We start from the raw sequence: 21,575 nt of genomic DNA, 5'->3' as shown, positions 1-21,575 counted from the left end.
GTTGCGTCACATTCATTTGAGCAAGTTTCAACGTCAGATTTTGTTCCGTTGGGTAACATGATGGCGCGTTATTAATCTATATATGGGGAGATTATAGGTACGACAAAGATATATGTTAAAAGTTGAGGTTACGTTTGGGAAATGCGTTTAAGTTAGCTAACTTACGTTAAGTCTTACAGGAGGCGTCCCGTCAGACAAAGGTAAAATTATCAAGAAATACGAAGAGAATAGAACTTACAGAATTTAGGCAAGCCAAAACCTTAACGGTGCAAGCGATATATGTAATAATAACGATGTTTCATGGCCCTGAAAGCTTTAGGGAAAAGGCAGTTGGTGAAACGGCTTCAGTGAATCGAGAATTCTCCCTCTTCCTTTTGATCAAATGGTGCTGGTTAAACGGCTTTTGAAAAAGTGTCTAAGAATGGTAACAACAACTTCCCTGGAATGGCGCTCCATTTTTCCTGAAGTACTAGCTCAACAAGAAGCAAAGCACTGCGTTTGACAAATTTTGACGCGAAATTGGCACACCGTGTATATAACGATGGTGTATTCTTGCGTGTTTTTTGCGCTGTTGACAAGAGAATACTTGTGTACATACCAACCGGCCTCTTCTCAGTCCTATAAAAATATGTTGATTAAACAGCTCGCGAAAAAAAAATGGCTAAAAGAAACCAAGCCCACTGTCAAAAAGAGAAAAAAAAAGAAGAAAAGAGAAAGCTGTGCCTGCTACTGTCTGCTTGTTCGCCCCGAGGTGAAGCCCCTCAAGGCACCCCTTGGGTCTCTTGACTTGCCTCAGCTGTGTCGGGAAATCCTACGGGTCAGGAGGTCCAAGACCGTACTTCTTTACTCGTAGGATCTTTTGACTAAATTTTGCCGCGTCAAGAGGTTCGCATTGGCCAGAAGGTCCAACGAGTCACGAGATCAAACGAGTCAAGAGGTCGGGATCTGCCGCAAGCATGTGTACCAGATCCAAGCAATGTTACGTGACTGAAAAAGAAAGTACTGGAGCAGCATTACGTTAACACGGAGCGACAACTTAACCTTTTCGGTGCGTGCCTTCCATGACTTCTACGTCGACTCTCAAGGTGGCATGCTCGCGCCTGCTTACAGAAGCCCACCAGTTCTCATTTCTCGACAGAGGCCGGTGCCGCTCGGCGTGCGCGCTAATTGCGAACGGGCGTGCACAATTCGCAGAAAGGCTCTGGGAGCGTGTGTCTTCTTTGCAATTCGTGCCTCACAGTTCGAATGTAGTGCGAAGGGCACATGATTTGACGAAGTGGCGAGGATGGCGTCTTCCGCGGAGTGCAAGCCCTCGTGGCCTCGTTTTCGGTCCCTCCGCGGCCGCCAGGCACGCACCTCGAAGCGCGGCTCCCAAGGCGCCGCCGTGCAGCAGTGCGGTGCCACTTTGAAAGTATACGACCTAAAAATAAAGTGACATGGCGTGCTGACGTTGAGGGAGCCCACAGGGACACCCGGAGACAGCTGCAGCAGTGGCTCCACGGCCGCCCGAGGCAACGGGGGGCGGGATTGAGACACTCGCAGCTGGCTCGGCAAATCGTGCGACAGATCGTCTTGGAGAGCTACCGTTGCAATCGGGTTCGAACCTCAGGGCTCGAACCCTCGTCGCTACAGTGGAAGCGTCCTTGAATTCGTCCGTGTATTTGTGATTCACCTAGGAGTTTTAGCATTATATGACATATATGACGCGGATGTCAGTCGCGGTCGAGAAGGCTTATGCCTTGCTCTGGCGAAGGTGCGCCGGTAGCAGCAGCGCGGGAAAGTACCGGTTAATGGTACAGTAAAGTCGGAAAGCTGGAGTGGGGGGCGGCTGGTAACTCCTTTGGAAGGTTTTCGCACACAAGGGCAGCTTTTTGTCTATGGAGGCGTTCACGTTGACTACATATTAAGCCGTCGCGTTGTGATAGTAGGCTTGACAAAAGCCGGCATAGATAGTTCCTAATACACACGCTAACGCTCACTGCATTAGCCTAATGAGAGGAAGAGAGAAAAAAAATTATCGAGAGGCAGGGGTTAGGGAAGCGTGGTGGCCGCCGTTTGGAGGTCTGCGGCGACCATGGCAGCTCGTTCCACCATGCCAGTGGAACGCCCGGGACCGAGCTACCCAGCGCAGCCTCCCATTGCTCATAACGAGTGGTTAAAAAGAGGGGATGGAACCTCCAGGGCGGCATAAACGTTCAGCACGCGTTAGTCCAAGTCTAAAGTCGCCCTGCTGGGGTCAAGGGAGGGTCTAAGTTTGGAAACAAGATTTAGTACCAAGTTGGGATTCAGGTGATGGTTCCACTTGGTATTGGTTTTTTCTTTTAGTATTTATCACGCATGAAATGCCATGTTTTCGCTCCTGGCCTATTCAAGCGCTGTTCAAAATTTTGGTAACAATGCACTTTTTTCTGACCGTTCATACTGATTCGTCTTCATGAAAAGTAAAATTAAATGACATGACGAATCGGCTAAGGAAAATTTACGTTTAATGTGCTTTCTGTTTTTTTTTTTTCTTTTCTTTTCTACCGGGAATATAACCCTCGACAGTGTTGACAACGCGGCAATAATAAGTATGCGACTCTGCGATGTTGCTCACGAACACTGCATGTGTGCTCCTGAATCGGACGCTGTGTACAAACTGCATCGCCTTTGAAACGAAATCGCTGCGCAAAGCCTTAGACTGGTCGTATGGAGGCCCGAAAAAAAAAACAAGGCTAGATATATCATGTTTCCTCCTAAAATAAGGGGAACATTTGGAGGTTTACTCGGCACCGCGAAAATATGCGATCCCACGCAAAGCGCAGTTATTTCCCACCTGAGCGGAAACGAGCAGGTGGAATGAGTGAATGAATAAAATCTTTAATGAGAACAGGTGAAAAAAAAATGCTTTACGCCGAATATAGTGAAACTTTTTAAACACACGAATAATAGAGTTAAAATACTCACGCTTATTTCGTTTTTGTTTGTTTTTGCAGGGGTGGATCCGTTGGTCCAGTGACTTCTTCTCAACCAGCAACAGTCGAGATCAACACAGCGTAAGTCTGAACTGCATCGGTTTAGGTTAGGGACGTCCTCTCATAATGGGACCTCCACATTTGCTGAAGCCGCTTTCAAGCTCATCGCAATTCGTAGTCTGTACTTATCTGCGTGTAGAAACCAAATGCGCCCCAAAAGGCGTCACCTTCAGGCAAACTATTTTTCGTTTAAGGAAGTGAACTTGTGGGTATTACGGCAAGACCAGCGAGGCACTAGAGATTACAGCAGGTTATAGATTACCACCTACAACAATGAACGCTTGCAACTTAAAACGCCACAGACTAACCTAGTATTCACAGCAAAGAAGCAGTCTGTATGATTTATTGATTGATTGATTGATTGATTGATTTATTGATTGATTTATTTATTGATTTATTGATTTATTGATTTATTGATTGATTGATTGATTGATTGATTGATTGATTGATTTATTGATTGATTGATTGATTGATTGATTGATTGATTGATTGATTTATTGATTGATTGATTGATTGATTGATTGATTGATTGATTGATTGATTGATTGATTGATTGATTGTGTCAACCCGCCACACAAGCCCCGCGTTCAGTTTCAATTTTCCCCTAAAGACTATAGCGTAGAAAGTCGGAATCATTCTGTGTAAGCTCTTTACTCAGGTGCACGCCAGCGTGTGCAAACGGTCCCGAAAGCTGCTTACGTCGTAATAGGCCGTGCGACTTCGTGGTTCATCCCGGCGCCATTGCCTACAGCTGCGCTTCGTTGTCTTGAAGACGGGGCTGGGTAAGCAAGACGTGGAGACAGTAAAACAAAGATGAAAACAGAGGGTAGGAGCGGTTGCGACAAGAGGGAGAGCGAGCAGAGTGGCGAACGCTCTGCGCAGCTGTCAGGGGTGTCACCTCCGGTTCGGCCGTGACTCGGGCCCCCCGTTGGGCGTGACTTTGACCCGCAGCCGACGACGGGTTTGTGTTCAAGGTGTGACCTGCTGGCCCGGATTTGTTTCTCCGGGCCGTGTGGGCTGACTCGGCTTCGTGTGCGATCTCCTTTGTCGGCACACCAGATAAGGCCCACGTACCGTCTTTCTAGTGGGTCTCGACGTCGCTCTCTCTTTTGCAGCGACAGCGGTTAATGGCAGACGGCCAAGCGTTTCGGGCCCGCGTGTGCGTTGAAAGCCTGTCAAGGGTGCTTCACTGTAAGCATGGTCATAATGATAGAAAGCTAACTTTATGAATGAGAACATGATGGAGTTGAATGTGAAACAAAATCGACTTCAATGCGGGTATTTGGACACAAACCTTCGAGAGGGCGGTTATTAAAGCGAAGCTTTATTGTCCTCACTGATGTCGTTGTACGCCAATACGCCCTGCAGGGAAGCCAACTTTCTCTGACGATGATGGGGAAGTTAACTTAAAGGCTGTCGAGGCGAGGAAAAGAAGATTAGAATGCTGGTGGACGAAAATCAGAGAGGGGAACATTGCCTAGAACAGTTACCACCTGTAACAGGAAAAAAAAAAAGGTATTTTGTGCCTAATAAGCTTTTTGTGCCTGCCCTAAGCAGCGCTAGTATTAAACCAAGAGTATAAAACATAGGTATATTAGTCCTTTTTGGTAAGATGACGTCATCACCCCGCTACAAAGGGGAGAACAATAGCAATCATCATCATCATCACGGTAAATGATCGTGGGTGAAGTGAAAGAAAAAAAAAAACGCGTCCGTGTCCGGAATCGAACTTGTGTCCCTCGCGTCATGAAGCCAACGTCTATCCAATTGCTCCATTTCGGCTTGGTCGGAATGCGCGCCAAGCAGCAAGTATCGATTCGCGCCGTACACCCCAAACCCAAACGTTAGACCTACGGAGTGCACACCCGAGAGTTGCTGTGGGTATCCTAGAAAAGGGGTGCGTATACCTCCACAGCAGCACATACTCGCAGTGTGGGATTCGCCAACCAAAGAATTCTTCACGAGAACGCTGCGCGTTCAACCATCGTCGTTGTTAGACGGAGGGGTGCATGATTTTATTTTCTCTATCTCTATCTTGCCCTCATAGCGGAACACTCTGGTGGCTCATGCCCACTAGGAGATTGGCCAAGAAGTTTGACGTAGTTCAAAGAAAGTTAAGTAATTTTAAAACAGCGGTTTCTAAAAGTGGTTATGTGCTTCGGGGTTCCTGAAATGCAATCTCGACCCACACTAAAACAAAACGGGAACGTACGTGGAATTTTCACTGCAATTAGCAAAAATACGATGTCCCGGTAAAACGCAGCCGCATACATCTGTGTGAAACGTAAGGAACAAAAACAGATGGGGTTGCTCAGGGGAGAAGACGTATGCTTGACACGCGCACGGTTCCGTTTTTTTTTTTTTAACTGTAACTTCGCGCACATAAGATGCACGTGGTCTATGAGGGGTGCCGCGTTAGCGGATTACAGAATAACTTATAATCCTTCGGGATCTTCATCCTGCGCAGAAATCTCGGCCCACAGGCGTTTTTGTTTTCACCTCCATCCGCAAAACCGCCGGCTAGAAACCGCGTCCTAGTGCAGCAGAACAGTGCCTCACCCACTGAGCCACCCCGGCGGGTTCATGAGTTCATGCAAGATTTCTGTCAGGACGCACCTGTTTTACCGCTTCATCGGTTGTGGCCACAACCCTTCCTAAATCTTTTTTGTCGGCACTGAATGGTCGCCGTCACTGCCATCGACGTCTAACGTCGACTAGCTAGGTGTAAACCAACTAGACCAACTTGCCGTCCTTCTAGAAACCATCGCAACTGTCTTCGTCGCGTTCATCGATGCGCGGACAGTCAGCAGCCAGAACAATGTAAATCATTGTGGTCATTGTCGTCCGTGTCCAAGATGCTAAATTTCAACCAATTACTACCACAGTTGTCACCATCGTCTTCGGCGACGCCTGGTCAGTCAGCAGCAGTCCGTAATTTCCACTAAATTTTTCTTACACGTAAGCGATTACATTAACCCGCCGATTTCGCGTTGTCCACCTGGACCGACGTTGTCGCATGGGTCCCATGACCACTGGCGCCGGCGGCGCTGTAACAGATAAGCGAAAAGACCGGAATATTATTCATACATCGATCCTTCCACTTAGACCAACACTCTTTCTTGGGCTCTCACCGGCATGAAGAGTACGATATGTGACTCGCCAGTCACACCCACGTTGCAACGCTTGGTCTCCGTCAGCCCAGGAAGGGAAGGACTGAAGTCGTATTGTTTGGTGGTGGGCGTGGGTGTGGCCGCGTTTGCGCACCCAATAATTACGTTTACGTAATGTGAACGTCCTCTTTTTCGCATCTGAGTGATTGTAGAAATACCAAGGCTTAAGCCGGACATGATCATCAAAACTTTTTTTTTTTACATTTTTTGTTTTCCATGACCCCGTACACATACAGGTGAAGCTGAAACTCGTGACACATAACGTGAATACCCATTTGATGTTTTGTTTTCAAAAAGACGAACAGAATGAGGGGTGAAAAAACGTAAAGTTGGCTCGAAGTGAGTGGCTTCAACCCTTATAGTTTTAGGCGGAGCGGCACCGCGCTTGGTACACGCGGCCAGCAGGACACAAAAGTGCAAAGCAGAGCTTAGTGTTCCCGGAGAGAAAATGGTGCACAGCTGGAATAAAACCGACGCTGGGATAATGAAATTCTTGGCCAGTTCCGCCAATCATACACATTACTACTGCCTTGCTCTAAACAGATGCTGTTGAAATGGACGTCAACTCAGATGCTGTTGAAATGGGCGTCAGCTCAGCTTGGTGCTATTTTGAACGCCTTTCACGGTTCCTCCGGAGAGCTTCAGATGTGATGGCTAAGGCGCTGCGACAACTGCTTTCGTTCCAGTTCAGTTTCAGCGGCTGTTTTGTTTACTTTGGCTGCGAGGCGGTGAAACAGAACCTTTCAACCCAACAGGTACTCGTTCTTAGGTGACAGTAAGCTGTATACCATTCGCATTTTTCAATGCAGTGCTACATTACTAGTCCTGCCACTTGTACAAAAAAAAAAAAGTTGAAGCCAAAAAAAAAAAAAACTGCGTCGGCCGGGAATCGAACCCGGGCCACCCGCGTGGCAGGCGAGTATTCTACCACTGAACCACCGACGCTAGCGAGGAAGCCGGCTTCGTGAGGCCGTGTGGAAATTAAGCTACTCCGAATGGAGGTCACTGCAGGGCTTCGTGCATTTCGTGTACTGTAGCCATTCTCACTCTGAATTACAGAATTGTGAATGAGGCTATACAGCTGGCATGGGTGTCAGGAGATCGGCCTTCAAAAAACCTAGTGTACCACTCATTTCCAACACTTTTATACACTTTTCCTCTACATTCCGCAAGTGCTGACGTGGTTTTTCCGTAAATGTCGTTTTATTAGCTGGCCGCGCAACCATGTTCGCCACACTCGGGCTGTTCCGAGAGCACTGATACAGTCTACTAACCTAATTCGTGCACTAGGAGCGAACTAGAACTTTTTATTCGTTTTCGTTTAAATAGGGGTATACAGGTTAGGGTAGCAGGCCCAGTTCTCCGTTTTTACCTCCGTGTTGTTATATTCCGGGAAGTATTCCTTCTTTTCTCCTGTTTTCTAAGCTTCATTCTTTTTTGCAGCTGCAAAGCAGACCGACACATAAATGGTGAAAATCAGTGCTTAACATTTCTCTATTTTTATTTTTTGCGAATCTGAAGGGCAACCCCAATTTTGAAACTGCTGACTCCGGCGATGTAGATGAACTTCTATAAGGTAATAAAGGCTCGCTTTTGCGATGACACAGCAAGGCAGGAGTGGTAGAGAAAGGGCTAAACATAACGAGAGGATAGGCTGGTGGGCCAGGAATACGAAATACGCCCTTTGGAAAAGTCCACAGCAATAGTTAGGAAGGCGTGGATGTAGTGCTAGAGTCGGGAAAGCCAAGGAGAGTGCGGGTCATAGAAAAAGAGCATATATTAACTTTGAATCACCTTGATAAGTGTGTCGTATACGTGCGGCTCTTGGCCCGTACTGGTATCGCCGGCAAGCTGGAGTAAATTAATTACATATGGCTCAAACGTAGTTTCACAACTTCTACAATACATCGCACGCCAGTAAAATGATCAAACTGGGTTTTGTGTCGAGCGATTACTCACCACGAATTCCTTTTTTTTTTTTTTTTTTTTAATTCGAAAGTTTGCCCTGCGGCTAGAATTCCTAAAAACGAATTCTAGCACAAGTGAAGTGGTACTGGAACTTGTTTTCAGTACTCCCACAATTTATCCAAGCCTTATAATTTTAAATTGGTTGCTTATCTCGGGATAACTCATATTAATATATATGAAGTAACAAATGTTTCCGAAATTTTATTTGTAACGAGAGTAAATGAAGAACACCTGGCTTAACATGTTTTCCCAGTTCCCATGGTATTTCCTAAGTTAGTACAGTGATGTAATTCATCTTCGCATTAATATATGCTTGCGCCTGCTTAAGTTATATGCTAAAGTAACATTTGCGCATGCGCAAATGTTTAAAAAACAATTTTAAAATGTTTAAACATTTTACTTTAGAGGGACAAGGAAGACAAGATGCAAGTTTAGCTTACTAACAAATCTGGTTTTCCTCAATAACAATGAGAACAAATTCTAACCCAAATTTTTGACAAAGAGTCTACGTTATAATGAAGCAGGGGCGAATCACGAGCCACTTTTTGGCCGGGGCCCTATGACTTTAGAAGAACTTGTTTTTGCGATTAGTGGCCGCTACCAAAACCACCGTCAAGGAACATCACTGGGCGATTGTAGTGGCGTCTCTACTTACCTTTGATTGCGTCACTTGGATTGTAATTGTAACGGGCAGTTCATAGACTGAAAACTGCATTTTTAGTATTCCTCCATGACTAGGGTGACCAGACGTCCTGTTTTGGCAGGGACAGTCCCGTTTTTAACGGCCGCTTGTGCCATGCCGTCTTTTTGTCCCAATAAACAATCATGTGCCGTTTTCGCAGAACTTCATAGTTTCGAAATTGGCGCCCAGCAAGTTGATCAAACCAAAAGTGCGCAGACTCACTACAAGTATATTTTACAAATATGACCGTAATTACTTTTATATGTTTACCAGGAGAGTAAAGTTTAGATTTATTCTTATCAAAGAACGCTTTGATGTTTCTTGTCTACGACGATTTCAAAAGGATTATTTCATTAGTGCACCATTGTCAAGCGAAACATTGAAAAGACACTAGAAGATTGGAACTCTTCAGGTACCTATTTCGGTCCTGAATAGCACTTCGGTCCTGAATAATAGCACTAACAAAAAATGGCGCGGGTAGTGCAAGTATTAACTGTTTTATTGATTAGGTAAATAATTAAAACATCTGGCAATTAAAATTTTTATGTTGAGCTGAAACATATTTTGTGCAAGTTTTCCTAAATTTTATGACCACATGAGCCTACGAACAAAAAATGAGCTGAATAGTGTACGTATTTATAGATTAACAAGCTTGTGAATAAAACTAGGGCCGCCATTTTTTTAGCCTCAATGTGGCAATTTTGTCTTCACCGGAGCTTCTTCGTCTTTGTGTGAGGGCTTAGCGCAAAATGTAACGCCTTTAAGAAGACTTCAAAAGATTTTAAAAACATTTAAAAAGATAAAGAAAATAAATATTTTCTTCAAACGTTAATCTCTTGTCTTTGGTAAACCGGCTCTCCCCCCCCCCCCCGCCGGCGTGTCCCGTTTTCTACATCCAGGATTATGTTCACTCTACCCAGGACATCACTACTGACGTCATGGAGCGCGAAACTTGAAAATTTTAAAGCCAGAGCCTTGAGTGCCCCATTGTACGAAAAAGCGACGTTGTTGTGCGTTGCATAAAACGGCCGCCGACAGTTTGGGTGGATATGAAGCTCAGACCGCAGCTTATTTCTAAAAAATACTGTGCTTCGGGCTTAATAGGTCTTACAGTTATTTGCACAGCCAAATGTATGCAGGTAGATGCAGGTCGTGAAAATTTGACATAGCAGCAAAAAGAAGTGAACCCCCCGTTTTTTTTTTTTTTTTAATAGCTGCAAGAGCGTGCAAAAGACGGGATGGTGTTTGTGACGCCGTGATGCGCCCCACTGGAGTTAATTACCAGTTTCAGTCTACCCTTTTCTATTCCTTCCTAATGATGGAATGTGACATACGGAAAGAGAGGCGGCAGAACCCATCGTTAGTTCGAAAAGGGGGAACTGGCGCACGTGCGGAAATATCAGAGGATGCGCATGAAGTTGCTTTTGCCGGACACCGCAACAGCTCAGTCTATGGAATGCAGCTTACGATAAATGTACATTCCACGCTGTCAGAGAGAACCTTGGGCTGACAGTGGCCTAGTTTCAGGGACCGCCGAGCAGCTGTTTGCACGCCCAGTCGGCAGCTGTGCTGTCTTGGCCGCGCAACTCTGCGAGCGTATTGTCCCGTGGTCGCATCGCCCTTTCGTTCTCCTGATACTCCGCCACCTGGAATTCCATCAGTATTCCAACCCGGCTCCGGCTACGCGACAAACTCGTCACGTTTTGCTGCTTCCGTTCCGTCCCCCCGCAACAATCTTGCTTTCTTTTCCCGTTGCCAACGAAACAGTTACACTTTAGTTCCCGGTTTGTTCCGCTTTTCCCAGTCTCTCGCTTACCCCTCTCACAGCTGCATGGAAATAAAGAAAGTAAAGCGGGTGAGACAAGGGAGTGCAGGACGGAGGAATTCTTGCGCGACGTTCCTAATCTGGACCAGCGGCCGGAGTGCGCAACGCGGCGGGGCTTTGGGGCCGGCGCAAGCAGCGCAACTCTCTCGCGCCGCCGCTTTGCTTGGCGCTCCGCTTCCTTCTCTCGGCCTCGGCGGTCGCGAGGAGGAACAGAGGAGTGCCGTTGTGGTGTCCAAGCCAAGGTCGTGTTTACTTTTCCCCCCTCCTCCCCGCTTGCGGCGGATCATAATTTCCCGGCGTCGCCACTGAGAAAACGCGCGGCGAGAACAACCGTTATCCGCTGCCCTCCGTGCTCACCGCTGCGTTGTGGCGGCATAGCGAGCGCAACGGGCGTCTAGCGAACGCGGCCTTGGCAGTGGCCCCGGCAGGCAGCGAGGGAGCGCTTGTATTAGCGCCTCTACGCGCTGCATCGAAGGCCGCATAACTCCCCGCTTCTTAGGAGAAACTGGTCGCGCTCGTCACTGGTGACGCAACTGCCGTAATAATCGGCGAGCGGCCAGGCGAGGAAACGGTTTCTGGCGCTTTCACGACGACGCAGAATACAGTCAAACCCGGTTATAGCAAACTGCAATATGCGCCACGATTATTTCGATATATTCAATAGTTCGAAATAGCGGCACCCGCTGAGTTTTTTGTTACGAGTTCGCAATACGCGGGACCCCCCCCCCCCCCCCCCCCTTCCTCCTGCCATCCCCGCATGCAGAAACGAACATAATTAAGTATGTCGTTACCATACACAAAACACAAAACTATCTATTTATTGCAAGCAATAAAGCTACTTTCCGCTGTAACTACCTACTTTCCAAAAAGCGGTGACTCTTGTTTTCACTTTCGTTTTAACGGCGTCAACTAGCACAGCATTCCCTACATGAGACATCATTTGCATCAGTTGCAGTCCGTGTCCTTCAATATCGAAGCAATATTGGTGGAGCACACTGACTGCCGAAAGCGCTTCATTAAGCATCGCACAGCTTTCACTCGCGACATCCTCCGCCTCTTCGGTGCCTCCAGCAGCGCCAGCAGCCATGACATTGGTGACGGTGTCGGCGTCCGAGGAGCTCACAGTTAAGGCAACGTCGTCGTCTACACTCAGGCAATCCTCGAATGGCACTCACAACCTCGGGAACGTTGGCGAGCTCTTCTCACAGTTCATCGATGCTTCCATCTTGGTCCGGACTCGCTGACTGGGAGGGTGTAATCGTGAGTCAGGCGCGTCGGAAACAGTTACGGAAAGTGCCGGCAGTCACGTCGCTTCATGGGAGGCTCAACATCTCCATCGCAGCCAATCAACATCTCAATCGCCGATCCCAGACCATGCATTTTGGCGGAAATTCTAGGCGCGCCGAGTTCGATATATCAGATGTGAACTTCGTTATAAAGAATATGTTTCTTGTGTATTTTCGTAACTGATCTTTCCTTGTTCGATATAGAGCACAATTCGCTCTATCCGGATTCGTTATAACCGGGTTTCACTGTACTTGCCCCATCGCTTCTGACACTTTCAGGATAGCCGTTTTGGGAGTGGACAATTTCAACAGTTCTGCGCCCGGCATGCTGGACTTCCGAATGAAATCGAGTAAATGCAAACGTTCGTTGAACCCTATACTCGATACTAGTTGCAGCACGCGGTGACGTCGTCACTAAACTCGGAGACATGCCGATCACACAAGCGCCTCCAGCTCGGCTGCAGGTCGTCTGCATGCCGTTACATATGCGTAATGTAACGACGGCGGGACAGTTCGCAGACAAATGTTCCTATCCTGCACTGCTCCGAAAAGGTTCGAACTGGGACTGGCCCAGCTGGCAGCTGCGGTCTAATTTAAATCCTCTGGTGCGTATCTTCAGCGTACGACGAAATATCGTACGCACGGTCGTACTCGTATTTTTCCTGCAACACAAATAACGCTTTTTCGCGGTCGAAAATCGAAGCCTGCCACCTCGTGGCCAAACTCTAAGCCAGTACGCATCCGCAGGGAGGAGTCCTCGACTGCTTGCGGCTGCTCCTCGAGTTCCGTGGTCGATCCGAAAAAGCTCCCACCTTCGCACCGACTTCGTGACTATATCTACACCCCTCCCTACCCCTCTTGTCCTTGGTAAAGGCTGCATTATAGTCACTGAAGGGTTTCATGCGCAGAATGAGCTTTTGGGGGAGCATGTAGCAGCGCGGCATTGTCCCTTTTTAAACACCGCGTACACTTCTTTTGGTGCTCGAAATGGCGCGGTTGCTTGATTTAGCTATATTACAGTGCCTAGAAGTATATTCTACGCCCTATAGCTATATCTGCGGCTTAATTTTTGCAAAGAGAGTTTGTAGCGAGAAAGGTTTTACCTGAGGCTCGCTGGAGAAACTTTGTTTTCTCCACGAGTGGCGCACACTCGCGTCTTTTGCAATGGCCACACACGTGCCTGCCATAGTTAATGAAACGAGCTTCGTGTAAAGGCCGTATCTAGAGTGCCGTCCGACGGTATTATAAGCACTCCACTATATCGACGTCCACCGGCGTTTTGTAACAAAATTGCCGCGTCTGGCACTACATCGCTCTAGATAACGTAAATAGGCAACCTAACATAAACATAACATAACATGACCTAACGCTCACAAAGAAATCACTTAAAACACCAAAAATAACCTAAGCCATAAAAATTATAGTTCAGTTTAAAGATGAAAAAAAAAATAACGGAGGCAAAAAGCAGGTGTCGAACCACCGTCCTTGGGATCAGGAAGCTATAGGTATCCTCCACACTACGACTTTTTTTTTTCTTTATTGCAAACCTCCACACTACAACGACAGACGCTTCGGCCAGCGATAGCCTATAGTCTTAAGTATTGTAATGTCGTCGGACGGCACTCTAGCCATGCCTGCAGCCATCAGCTAAAGTGCCGTCGGATGGCACTCTAGACACTGCGTCGTGTAAGACCGAGGGAGAGATATTACAGAAGCCTACTACGCAAACACAACGCGAGATAAATGTATTGGTTCACTGTCGCTGTCACTGTTCATCAAAGAAATCAAATTTGTGTGCGATATTCTTTAGCCATTATTGCAGTGCACGATCGCAGTGGTTGCCTATTATCTTGTCTTTTTGGAATTTTTGTTGGTATTTTGGGTATCAAATCGCGTGGACGCTGCTCGCTTGAAAAATAAAAAGTTGCAAGTCAGTGCCGTTCTATGTCTCCTCGATCTTTCTCCCTTCTCCCCTTTTTTTTTGTTTCTTTTTTTTTTCGCTTTCAAATTTGCTTCAAGGTCACGAACCAACTATTCAAACTGCAGGCTCCTGCCAAATATGATTTGCGACGGATGGCCGGCATGTATACTGTCTCTGCTGAGTGTGCTTCTCCACAAAGCGGCTAAGTGACCTTTCAGAGCGACGAAACGAGCGAAGTCGGAGAACTGCGCTGTCCTGCGTACGATTTGACTAAAGAGTGGGTTCCGCGCTGTAGCGATACGAAGCTGTGCGTCCTGTTACAGACCCAATTTTTGTGTCAAATGTAGTATCTGGCCTTTTGATTCGCCAACTTTGCTCCTTTTGTCGCACTAACAGGTAATTTGGGCGCATCGCGTGAAAGAATGCTCTTCAAAATTGTATCGTCGAAACCGACTGTCTTCCTCTCTTTACCCGCCACCGCTCGTTCCGTGTTTGCGCAACGCAGCTTCCTCTAGCCACTCCCGCGCGCATGTGCACATACACGCACACACACACCTGTTTACCACCCTGCTGCTTTTTGGAAGCCCAACAGAATTGGCGCCGTGGGTTTTTTTAATTCTCTAAATTTAGGTCCAGCCGCCGCGCTGCTCCCAGTGTTTTCGCGGGCGGGCGCGCAAGTCCCAGCTGTGCCGCGGCGCAGCGCAAGGGCGTCCTCTTCCTCCGAGAAACCCTATCCTCGCGGGAGAACGCTGCGCAACCATGCAGACGCAGCCCGCGGCCGATCCGGCGTCCCGGCGCACCTCGTCCGGCTACCACCTGCAGCTTGCTGGCCGTGAGATTTGCGCCGTCGCAACCAACGTAGATTAAAGAATAGAGAGGCCTGTCTGGAGATGTTGCTACCCGCTTTGTGCCACGGAGGAAAAACGTTCATTTCCAATGGCAGATGTTCCCCCACGAGAGGAATAAATGACGCCTACAGTGGCGTGGAGGTATGAGCGCGCTCCGAGCAGGTTTCTTCGTGTTTAGCATGAAAAGGAGTGCCGTACGCGAGCCTGTGATTTAAAATGGGACAACGTGCAGGCCTTCTCTCGCGAATTACCCTGATAAGGGGGTGTATTAGTACAAGTCAGCTTGTTGAAACGTTGCCGCCGGGCTGAAGCTGCCTCGCCATCGGCCCATGCGGTGGGCATTACATTTACGGATACACTTCGGACTCGCGAATAAACCGCGGCAACGGGCTAAAGATGGCCGCGTTATTGGGCCGTGCAGATGAAGGCGAAGAGCCGGGATCGCTGAGAAGTTTTGGTTCACCTATAATGCACGCCTGCGGCCACTCGGGTGCACCGTTTCCCAAGATCTGGCCAAAACACTTTGTGGACGAGGCTGCTGGGTTGTGGGCCTCTCGACGGTGCGGGGTCGAAGGAGCATTGTGCATGCATGGTTGTGCGGGCCAAGGTACACGGTATACCCGCCGTGGTGGCTCAGTGGCGCTGCTGGGCACGAGGTCGCGGGTTCGATTCCCGGTCGCGGCGGCCGCTTTTCTGGTGGAGGCGAAAAGCGAAAACGCCGGTGTGTGCGAGATTTCGGCGCATGTAAAATATCCCCAGGTGGTCAAAATTAATTCGGAGCCCTCCACTACGGCGCGCCTCATCGCCTGCGTTGCGTCGGCGCGTTTAAACGCTACAATCAAATCAATCAAGGTGCACAGTAGTGGGGTCCGCAGTGACGGTACACAGTAATCGAAGCGGCCAGCACCGTACCGCAGAAAGCAGGTGAATCATCATATACAACAACAACAGCCTGCTTATGCCCACTTCAGGGCGGAGGCCTCTCCCATTGACTTCCAACCGCCCCTGTCCTGCACCGGTCGAGTTCACTGTCGGCCACCGAATTTCCCCATTTCATCCCTCCATCGTGTTGTTGGTCTTCCCGTTCTCCTAGACCCATCTCTTGGTATCCACTTTGTTATCCTAATTGTCCACCGTTTGTCCGGTCGTCTCACTACAGGGCCAGCCCAATTCCGTTTCTTTTAGTACTTTACTTGCACTATGATATCTTCTGCGTGAGCTCCTGATCAAGGAAGCTCTTTTTCTGTCTTTAAGCGTTACTCCTATCATTATTCGTTCTATGGGACGTTGAGCCGATCTAAGTTTGCTTTCGATTTGTTTTGTAAGGCGCCAAGTTTCAGCTCCGTATGCCATCACCGGTTGCATGCACTGGTTGTAGATTTTTCTTTTGAGTGACACAGGTAGCTTACTTTGCATTTTTTGGGAGTGCTTGCGGAATGCTTCCCAGCCCATACCTATTCTGCGCCGGATTTTTGTCTATCCATCTGTCCGTGGTAATTATATTCTGTTACTTCTACCGTTTCGTTACTTCTACCTTTCGGAATGCTTATTCCTCAAAGTTTAGGTTATTCATATTTATTTTTAGCCCCACGGCCGTGCTTTCTGATTGTAGTTATTCAAGCATTTTTTTTTGTAGTCTCACTGAGCGAGACTATGTCGTCTGCAAACCTAAATTACCTAAATATTCTCCGTTTATCCTTAATCCTGTGCTTTGCCAGTCAAGCTTTCTGAATACCCCCTCCAGACATGCTGGGAAGAGTTTTGGCGAGATGGTATCTCCCTTTCTTACTCCCTTTCGGATCGGAAATGTATTTGCCTGTGAACTGCTGTCCTGCCCGTACACCCCTGTATATGTCGTCTGGGAGGTTTATGTAGGTCTCTTCTATTCCTTGGTCTTTTAATTCTTTTAGCACGGCTGTGGGTGTGTGCTGAGTCAAACGCTTTCTCATAGTCTATAAATGCCATGTAAAGGGGTTTAGTGTATTCTGCGGATTTTCCTATCACTTTAATGACAACACGGATGTGATCCATGGTTGAGTACCCTTTCCTATAAACCCTCTGGGTTGTTGGGAATCCAGACTGTCACCTATGCGGCTAACCATAACTTTGGTAAGCAGCTTGTAAACAACTGAGAGTAGGCTGATGGGTCTGTAATCCTTGAGGTCATTGGTATCTCCCTTTTTTATGAATCAGAATAATGTTGGTGTTTTTCCACGCTATGGGCACTTTTTGAGTCCTTAAGCATTTCGAAAACAGTGCAGCAAGCTTTTCCAGTACAACATCACCTCCCTGTTTCAAAAGATCCATGGTTGTGCCGTCGTCACCTGCTGCTTTTCCTCTTTTCATGCTCTTGAGAACCTTTCCTAATTCCTCTTATTTACTAGCGGGGGTCCGCAAGTTGAGCTTGTACTGTCGTTTGTTTTACTTCTGTTAATCAATTTAGCCAGCTCTGCTAACTCAATTTGATCCACCGTACTTGACACTTTCATGTTCTTACGTTTCTCAATTAGTTCCTTTATTTTCTTAGTTAGCTTTCCAGTTTGTTTCCTACATGCTGCTTCTCCCACAGCTGCTGCAGATTCTATGATTGCCGTTGTTAGGTTGTCATTCAACCTGTCTACACTGTCTTCGTTCTCGTTTAGAAGCGCAAATTTGTTGTTGAAGAGCTATTTAATCTCCTCCGTCCTGGCTCTGACTTACTCCATGCTTGGTTTGTTACTTTTCACGAGTTTCCTTCTTTCTCTCTTGAGATTCAGCCTTACTTTGTATCTAACCATCCTCTCAGTTAGATGCAAATGGTCCTGCACAATACCTGGGTTGCCACTAAAAATGAAGTGAATTTCATTTTTATTGTTCCATCAGGACTTTTCCGTGTCCCTGCCTATTCTTTCATTTGTAGAAGAATGTTTTCATCAATACATCAATAGCAGGTTATTTATCTCCGCAAATCCTACCAGTGCATCTCCTCGGCTGTTGCGATTGCCTACTCCAAAGTTCCCCACTGCCCTTTCTCCCATTTCCTTCGTACCGACTTTTGCGTTGAAGTCTCCCATCACTGTCGTGAACTGTGTTTATCCCTTCTTCATAGCTGATTCCACGTTCTGGTAGAAAGTGTCTACGGCTTCATCATCGTAGCTAGTTGTTGGCGCATAGGCCTGCACCATATTTAACCTGTATCGCTTGTTTAGCTTGATCACAACGGCTGCGACTCTTTCGCTAATGGTGAAGTATTCTTCCACGCTCCCTGCTATTTGTCAGCAGATTAAGAATCCCCTCCCGTGTTCTTTCTTCTCTTGGAGTCTTCTACAGCTCAAAATATGCCCGCTAGACAGCTCCATGAAGCCTTCTCCTGGTCTTCCAAGTTAGCTTAACCCGATGTTATCCCATCTAATGCCCGAGAGCTCCTCTATACTCGGTGACAGCTTAAGAACGGCACCGGAAGTTGCCGCTGTGCCTTATCAGCGTAGCCGGATGTTTCTCCGCGAGGCGCAAGTAGGGCGTTACTGGGAATATTTTGAACATGGCGTGAGCCGTTCCCGTGATTTTTTGGACTTAATATGCTCACAAACGACTCCAGTGAGGACAAACAAACTGCGTGAGACAAGGCAGACGATATCACGCATTCATAGCAAACCCCTTTCAAAACGCGCGCGCACTGACGTCATGGGTCCGGCGCTTTGGCGGAGGGATACACTACATGAGGTGGTGCCGTTCTTGAGTTAAGCTTCCCTCGCTAGACAGAGTGCGTGCGTTGAACGTTGTCAGGGTCAAGTTCCATTTGCGGCCTGTCGGGACCCAGAGATTCATAGCAAACTCTGCTGTAGCGCTGGCCTGACTGCTGCCGGAGACAGGTGCTCTACAGCTGCTGGTGACTGAGGGCCGAAATTTGCTTTGGCAAGTCATAGGAGGTGCCGGCCAACTAGTACACCAGGGTGGCCAGATCCTTTTGTGGTGAGAGTGTGCTGTTTGTGTACCAAGAGCCTTTCCAGCATGGCTGAACCTACTGGTTTAGCCTTTCAGGTATCCGGAATGATTGTTACTTCCGGAGCAGGCAGCACTCAATACCTGCGTGGGTGACATGTGCTCAGAGAGCCTGATCAAGAGCGAAGAGAGAGAGAGAGAGAGAGAGAGAGAGAGAGAGAGAGAGAGAGAGAGAGAGAGAGAGAGAGAGAGAGAGAGAGAGAGAGAACATCTCGCGTGTGATGTTGCCCCGCACGCGGCACTAAAACTGCACCAGCGTTTGTTAGATTATCTTGTTATATGCGCCGTTCCGAGGGAATAAGCGGAGGCGCTGGCTTACCTACGAGAGATCTGACGCCTGGCGGTTGGGAAACAGCCATCGTTACACGAATGAAATAATGAAATACTAAGCAAACGATTCAGAGGCATCCCCCGTATGACGTTGCGCCGCACACGGACAGCGCGCCCTCAGACTGATAACCGACGAATGAATAAAGACAAATAAATAAAGCGATCAGTGCAAGATCCCCTGGTGGTGTGAATCATGCTGGAGATATCGGCACACGACGCGCACGCCAGGTGCCCGAGTGTTGCTTTGGCACGCTGAAACACATACTCGCGCGCAGTATGGTACGCAAGTTATTCCGCCAACGTATAAATGCCACCGACTTGTCCCTTGAGCCAGGTACAACGGCTTGGCCCCGGAAATTGCAAAAGAGGCGTCTGGCTCGCCTCCGCGCGACGCGATGCAGGGTTTTTGCGGCCGCGGTGGGCATGCGATGCCAACGTCGACGCGGAATGCATCTAACGAGACTCGCCGTAATAAAGTGCTGACGTGCATTCCCGTGGCTTAATTTTCCCACCTGCACTGCGGTTCAGACCTGTATTGCCTTGGAATTACTTTTGAAACCGTAAGACTTCTGGGTACTTGATTGTTCAATTATTGCGTTTCTTTTTCTTGACCTATTTTCAGTCACGAATTATTACATTCACTGCAGAAAAATTCCATACTTGGAGGTTTAGCAGTGTCAAGTGTCTAGAGATAATAAAAAAAGTTCAGTCTCTTTAGAATACTGGCGTCGCGTCGTCATACCGAGGCACCATTACTCAATCCTGCTTTTTCCTACAAAAAATAATAAATATCCTGAGACATTTTACAAACAAGGAGGTGAAATAATAATTTCTACACATGAAAGAGGTGTTTTTAGCCTTTATAAATGATTTACGCCGCAGTAAAAGAGAACTTAGGACGGCAACAGACCGGAGCTCCCACAAAACTTGGTGGCGTCCATTTTGAAACGATGTTTATGAGTGCGATTCCGCCATTCTACATCACATGGTGCTACCTTTCACTTCCGTAGGTTTCGAACATCAGCCGCACCGCTCTGCAGATATTTGCACGGTAAAAAGGAAATAGAAAACAAAAACTAGGTGCCCTTTATCTTTACACGTATACAAGTGTCCTTGCGGCGGACTCAGGTCAGCGGAATTTGCTCACATTTGTGGATCTATGTGAACCACGGGTAAATTAGGTAAAAATCTAGCGAAGAATAGCCGCGGAATGCTTCAATAAAAAGAAGAAACAAGTAAGTAAGGCATATAACATGTGCAATCTTAGTCGGAACCCCAGGGTAGCCGCACTAATTATACCGCCAAACAGGAACAGCGGCGGATCCAGGTTCTTTCTGATGGGAAAAAGGGGGAAGCTTCTATCAGTGACGATGATGATGATGGTGATGATGAGGAGCAGGCGGAGGATAGTAGCATTTTGTATTCACCGAAATTTTTGATAACCAAAAATAAAAGAAATAGAAAGAATCAACTAGACTTTTTGTACAACCTGACGGATCATCTTATTGGGGGTATAAATTCCAAAATTGAGTGGAGGTCAGGACATCCGGACCCCCCCCACCCTCCCTCATTTCTGGATCCGCCAATGAACAGGAATACCTTTCTCCTGAAGCGCAAACATTGAAAATAAGAAGAAACCCAGCAACGTGAGATAGTCGGATCACAATCCCGCCCTTATATTCGGCAGGAGCCCGACATACAGACATCAAGTGTTTTGACAAGCGCCCCGTAGTGTCTCCGGACGGGGGCGACAGGCGTCTCTGCCTTCACATTCAAAATACGCTGGCGTGTGCTGAAAAGCACACGCCAACGTACCTCAGCTCCGAGGAACCGTGAGGGACTGCCTACCTTAGTCTTCAGAATGAACCGATGAGTGCCCCATTGCATTATCACATGTGAGGTTTCGGAGTGATGAAGCGTCGAAGATCACCGGTGTGCGTGACTGTGTCGGCAGATAGGGGATTCCCGTTTGGGGAAAGCTTTGTTGCCGCAAACTTGCGCAGGACAGGGAACGACAGGTAAAGTTAGAAACACTGGGAGGGGGCGGGGGGGGGGGGGGTTCAGTCAACTAAGGACGACGCTAAAAAGCCACGGAAAGAAACAAAGAAACGCAGCAGGTCACGAAGAATTATATCTGAATAATGAACATATTGCTTAAAACCAATTGCTAGATAACCAGAGTTTTCGAAATGTACTTGGAAGCTAAAACATGCACACCATCGGACTGTGCGCGAAGTTGTTTAATAAAACTATGGAGAACGAAATCCCTGACACACCCTACAGAGAAGGAGAAGCCACGTGGATGGGGGCGGAGGTATGCAGCGCTGCTTGTCTTTCCGGCCCGTTTCTCTCCGCTCGCACGTGCACCTTCTGTTGCCAGGTGAAGCGAAGCACGTTCGACCAGCAGGCGGCATTTGTGGAACGTGGAAAACCGAGATCGCTGCGCGCTGGCCTTATATATACGCGGCCGTTTTTGTTAGCTATCCGGAACAAAAACATAAGTGCCGGCGGGAGGCTCACGTAGGGGATGGCAATGCAGGAAACTGAGCT

The 21,575-nt window shown here is 47.7% G+C and overlaps 1 protein-coding gene and 1 non-coding gene across 2 annotated transcripts in view; one reads left to right on the top strand and one right to left on the bottom strand.

The window, feature by feature from the left end:
• Window positions 1-21,575, top strand: part of LOC144172655 (SH2 domain-containing protein 4A-like) — a 488,768-nt gene that overhangs the window by 357,416 nt on the left and 109,777 nt on the right. The window contains exon 3 of the mRNA XM_077701295.1: window positions 2,976-3,035. The gene's annotated coding sequence lies outside the window, so the exon portion shown is untranslated. The remainder of the gene's footprint in view (window positions 1-2,975; window positions 3,036-21,575) is intronic.
• Trnag-gcc (transfer RNA glycine (anticodon GCC)) lies at window positions 7,059-7,129 on the bottom strand. Its single transcript has one exon. It is a non-coding gene; the product is annotated as a tRNA-Gly (tRNA).

Source organism: Haemaphysalis longicornis, unplaced genomic scaffold (assembly GCF_048455015.1).
Source record: "Haemaphysalis longicornis isolate Haplotype H1 unplaced genomic scaffold, Haemaphysalis longicornis Haplotype H1 scaffold_25, whole genome shotgun sequence".
In the NCBI taxonomy this organism is placed as follows: Eukaryota; Metazoa; Arthropoda; class Arachnida; order Ixodida; family Ixodidae; genus Haemaphysalis; species Haemaphysalis longicornis.
The sequence above is the reverse complement of the archived record's forward strand: the minus strand, read 5'-3'. Positions and strand labels throughout refer to the sequence as shown.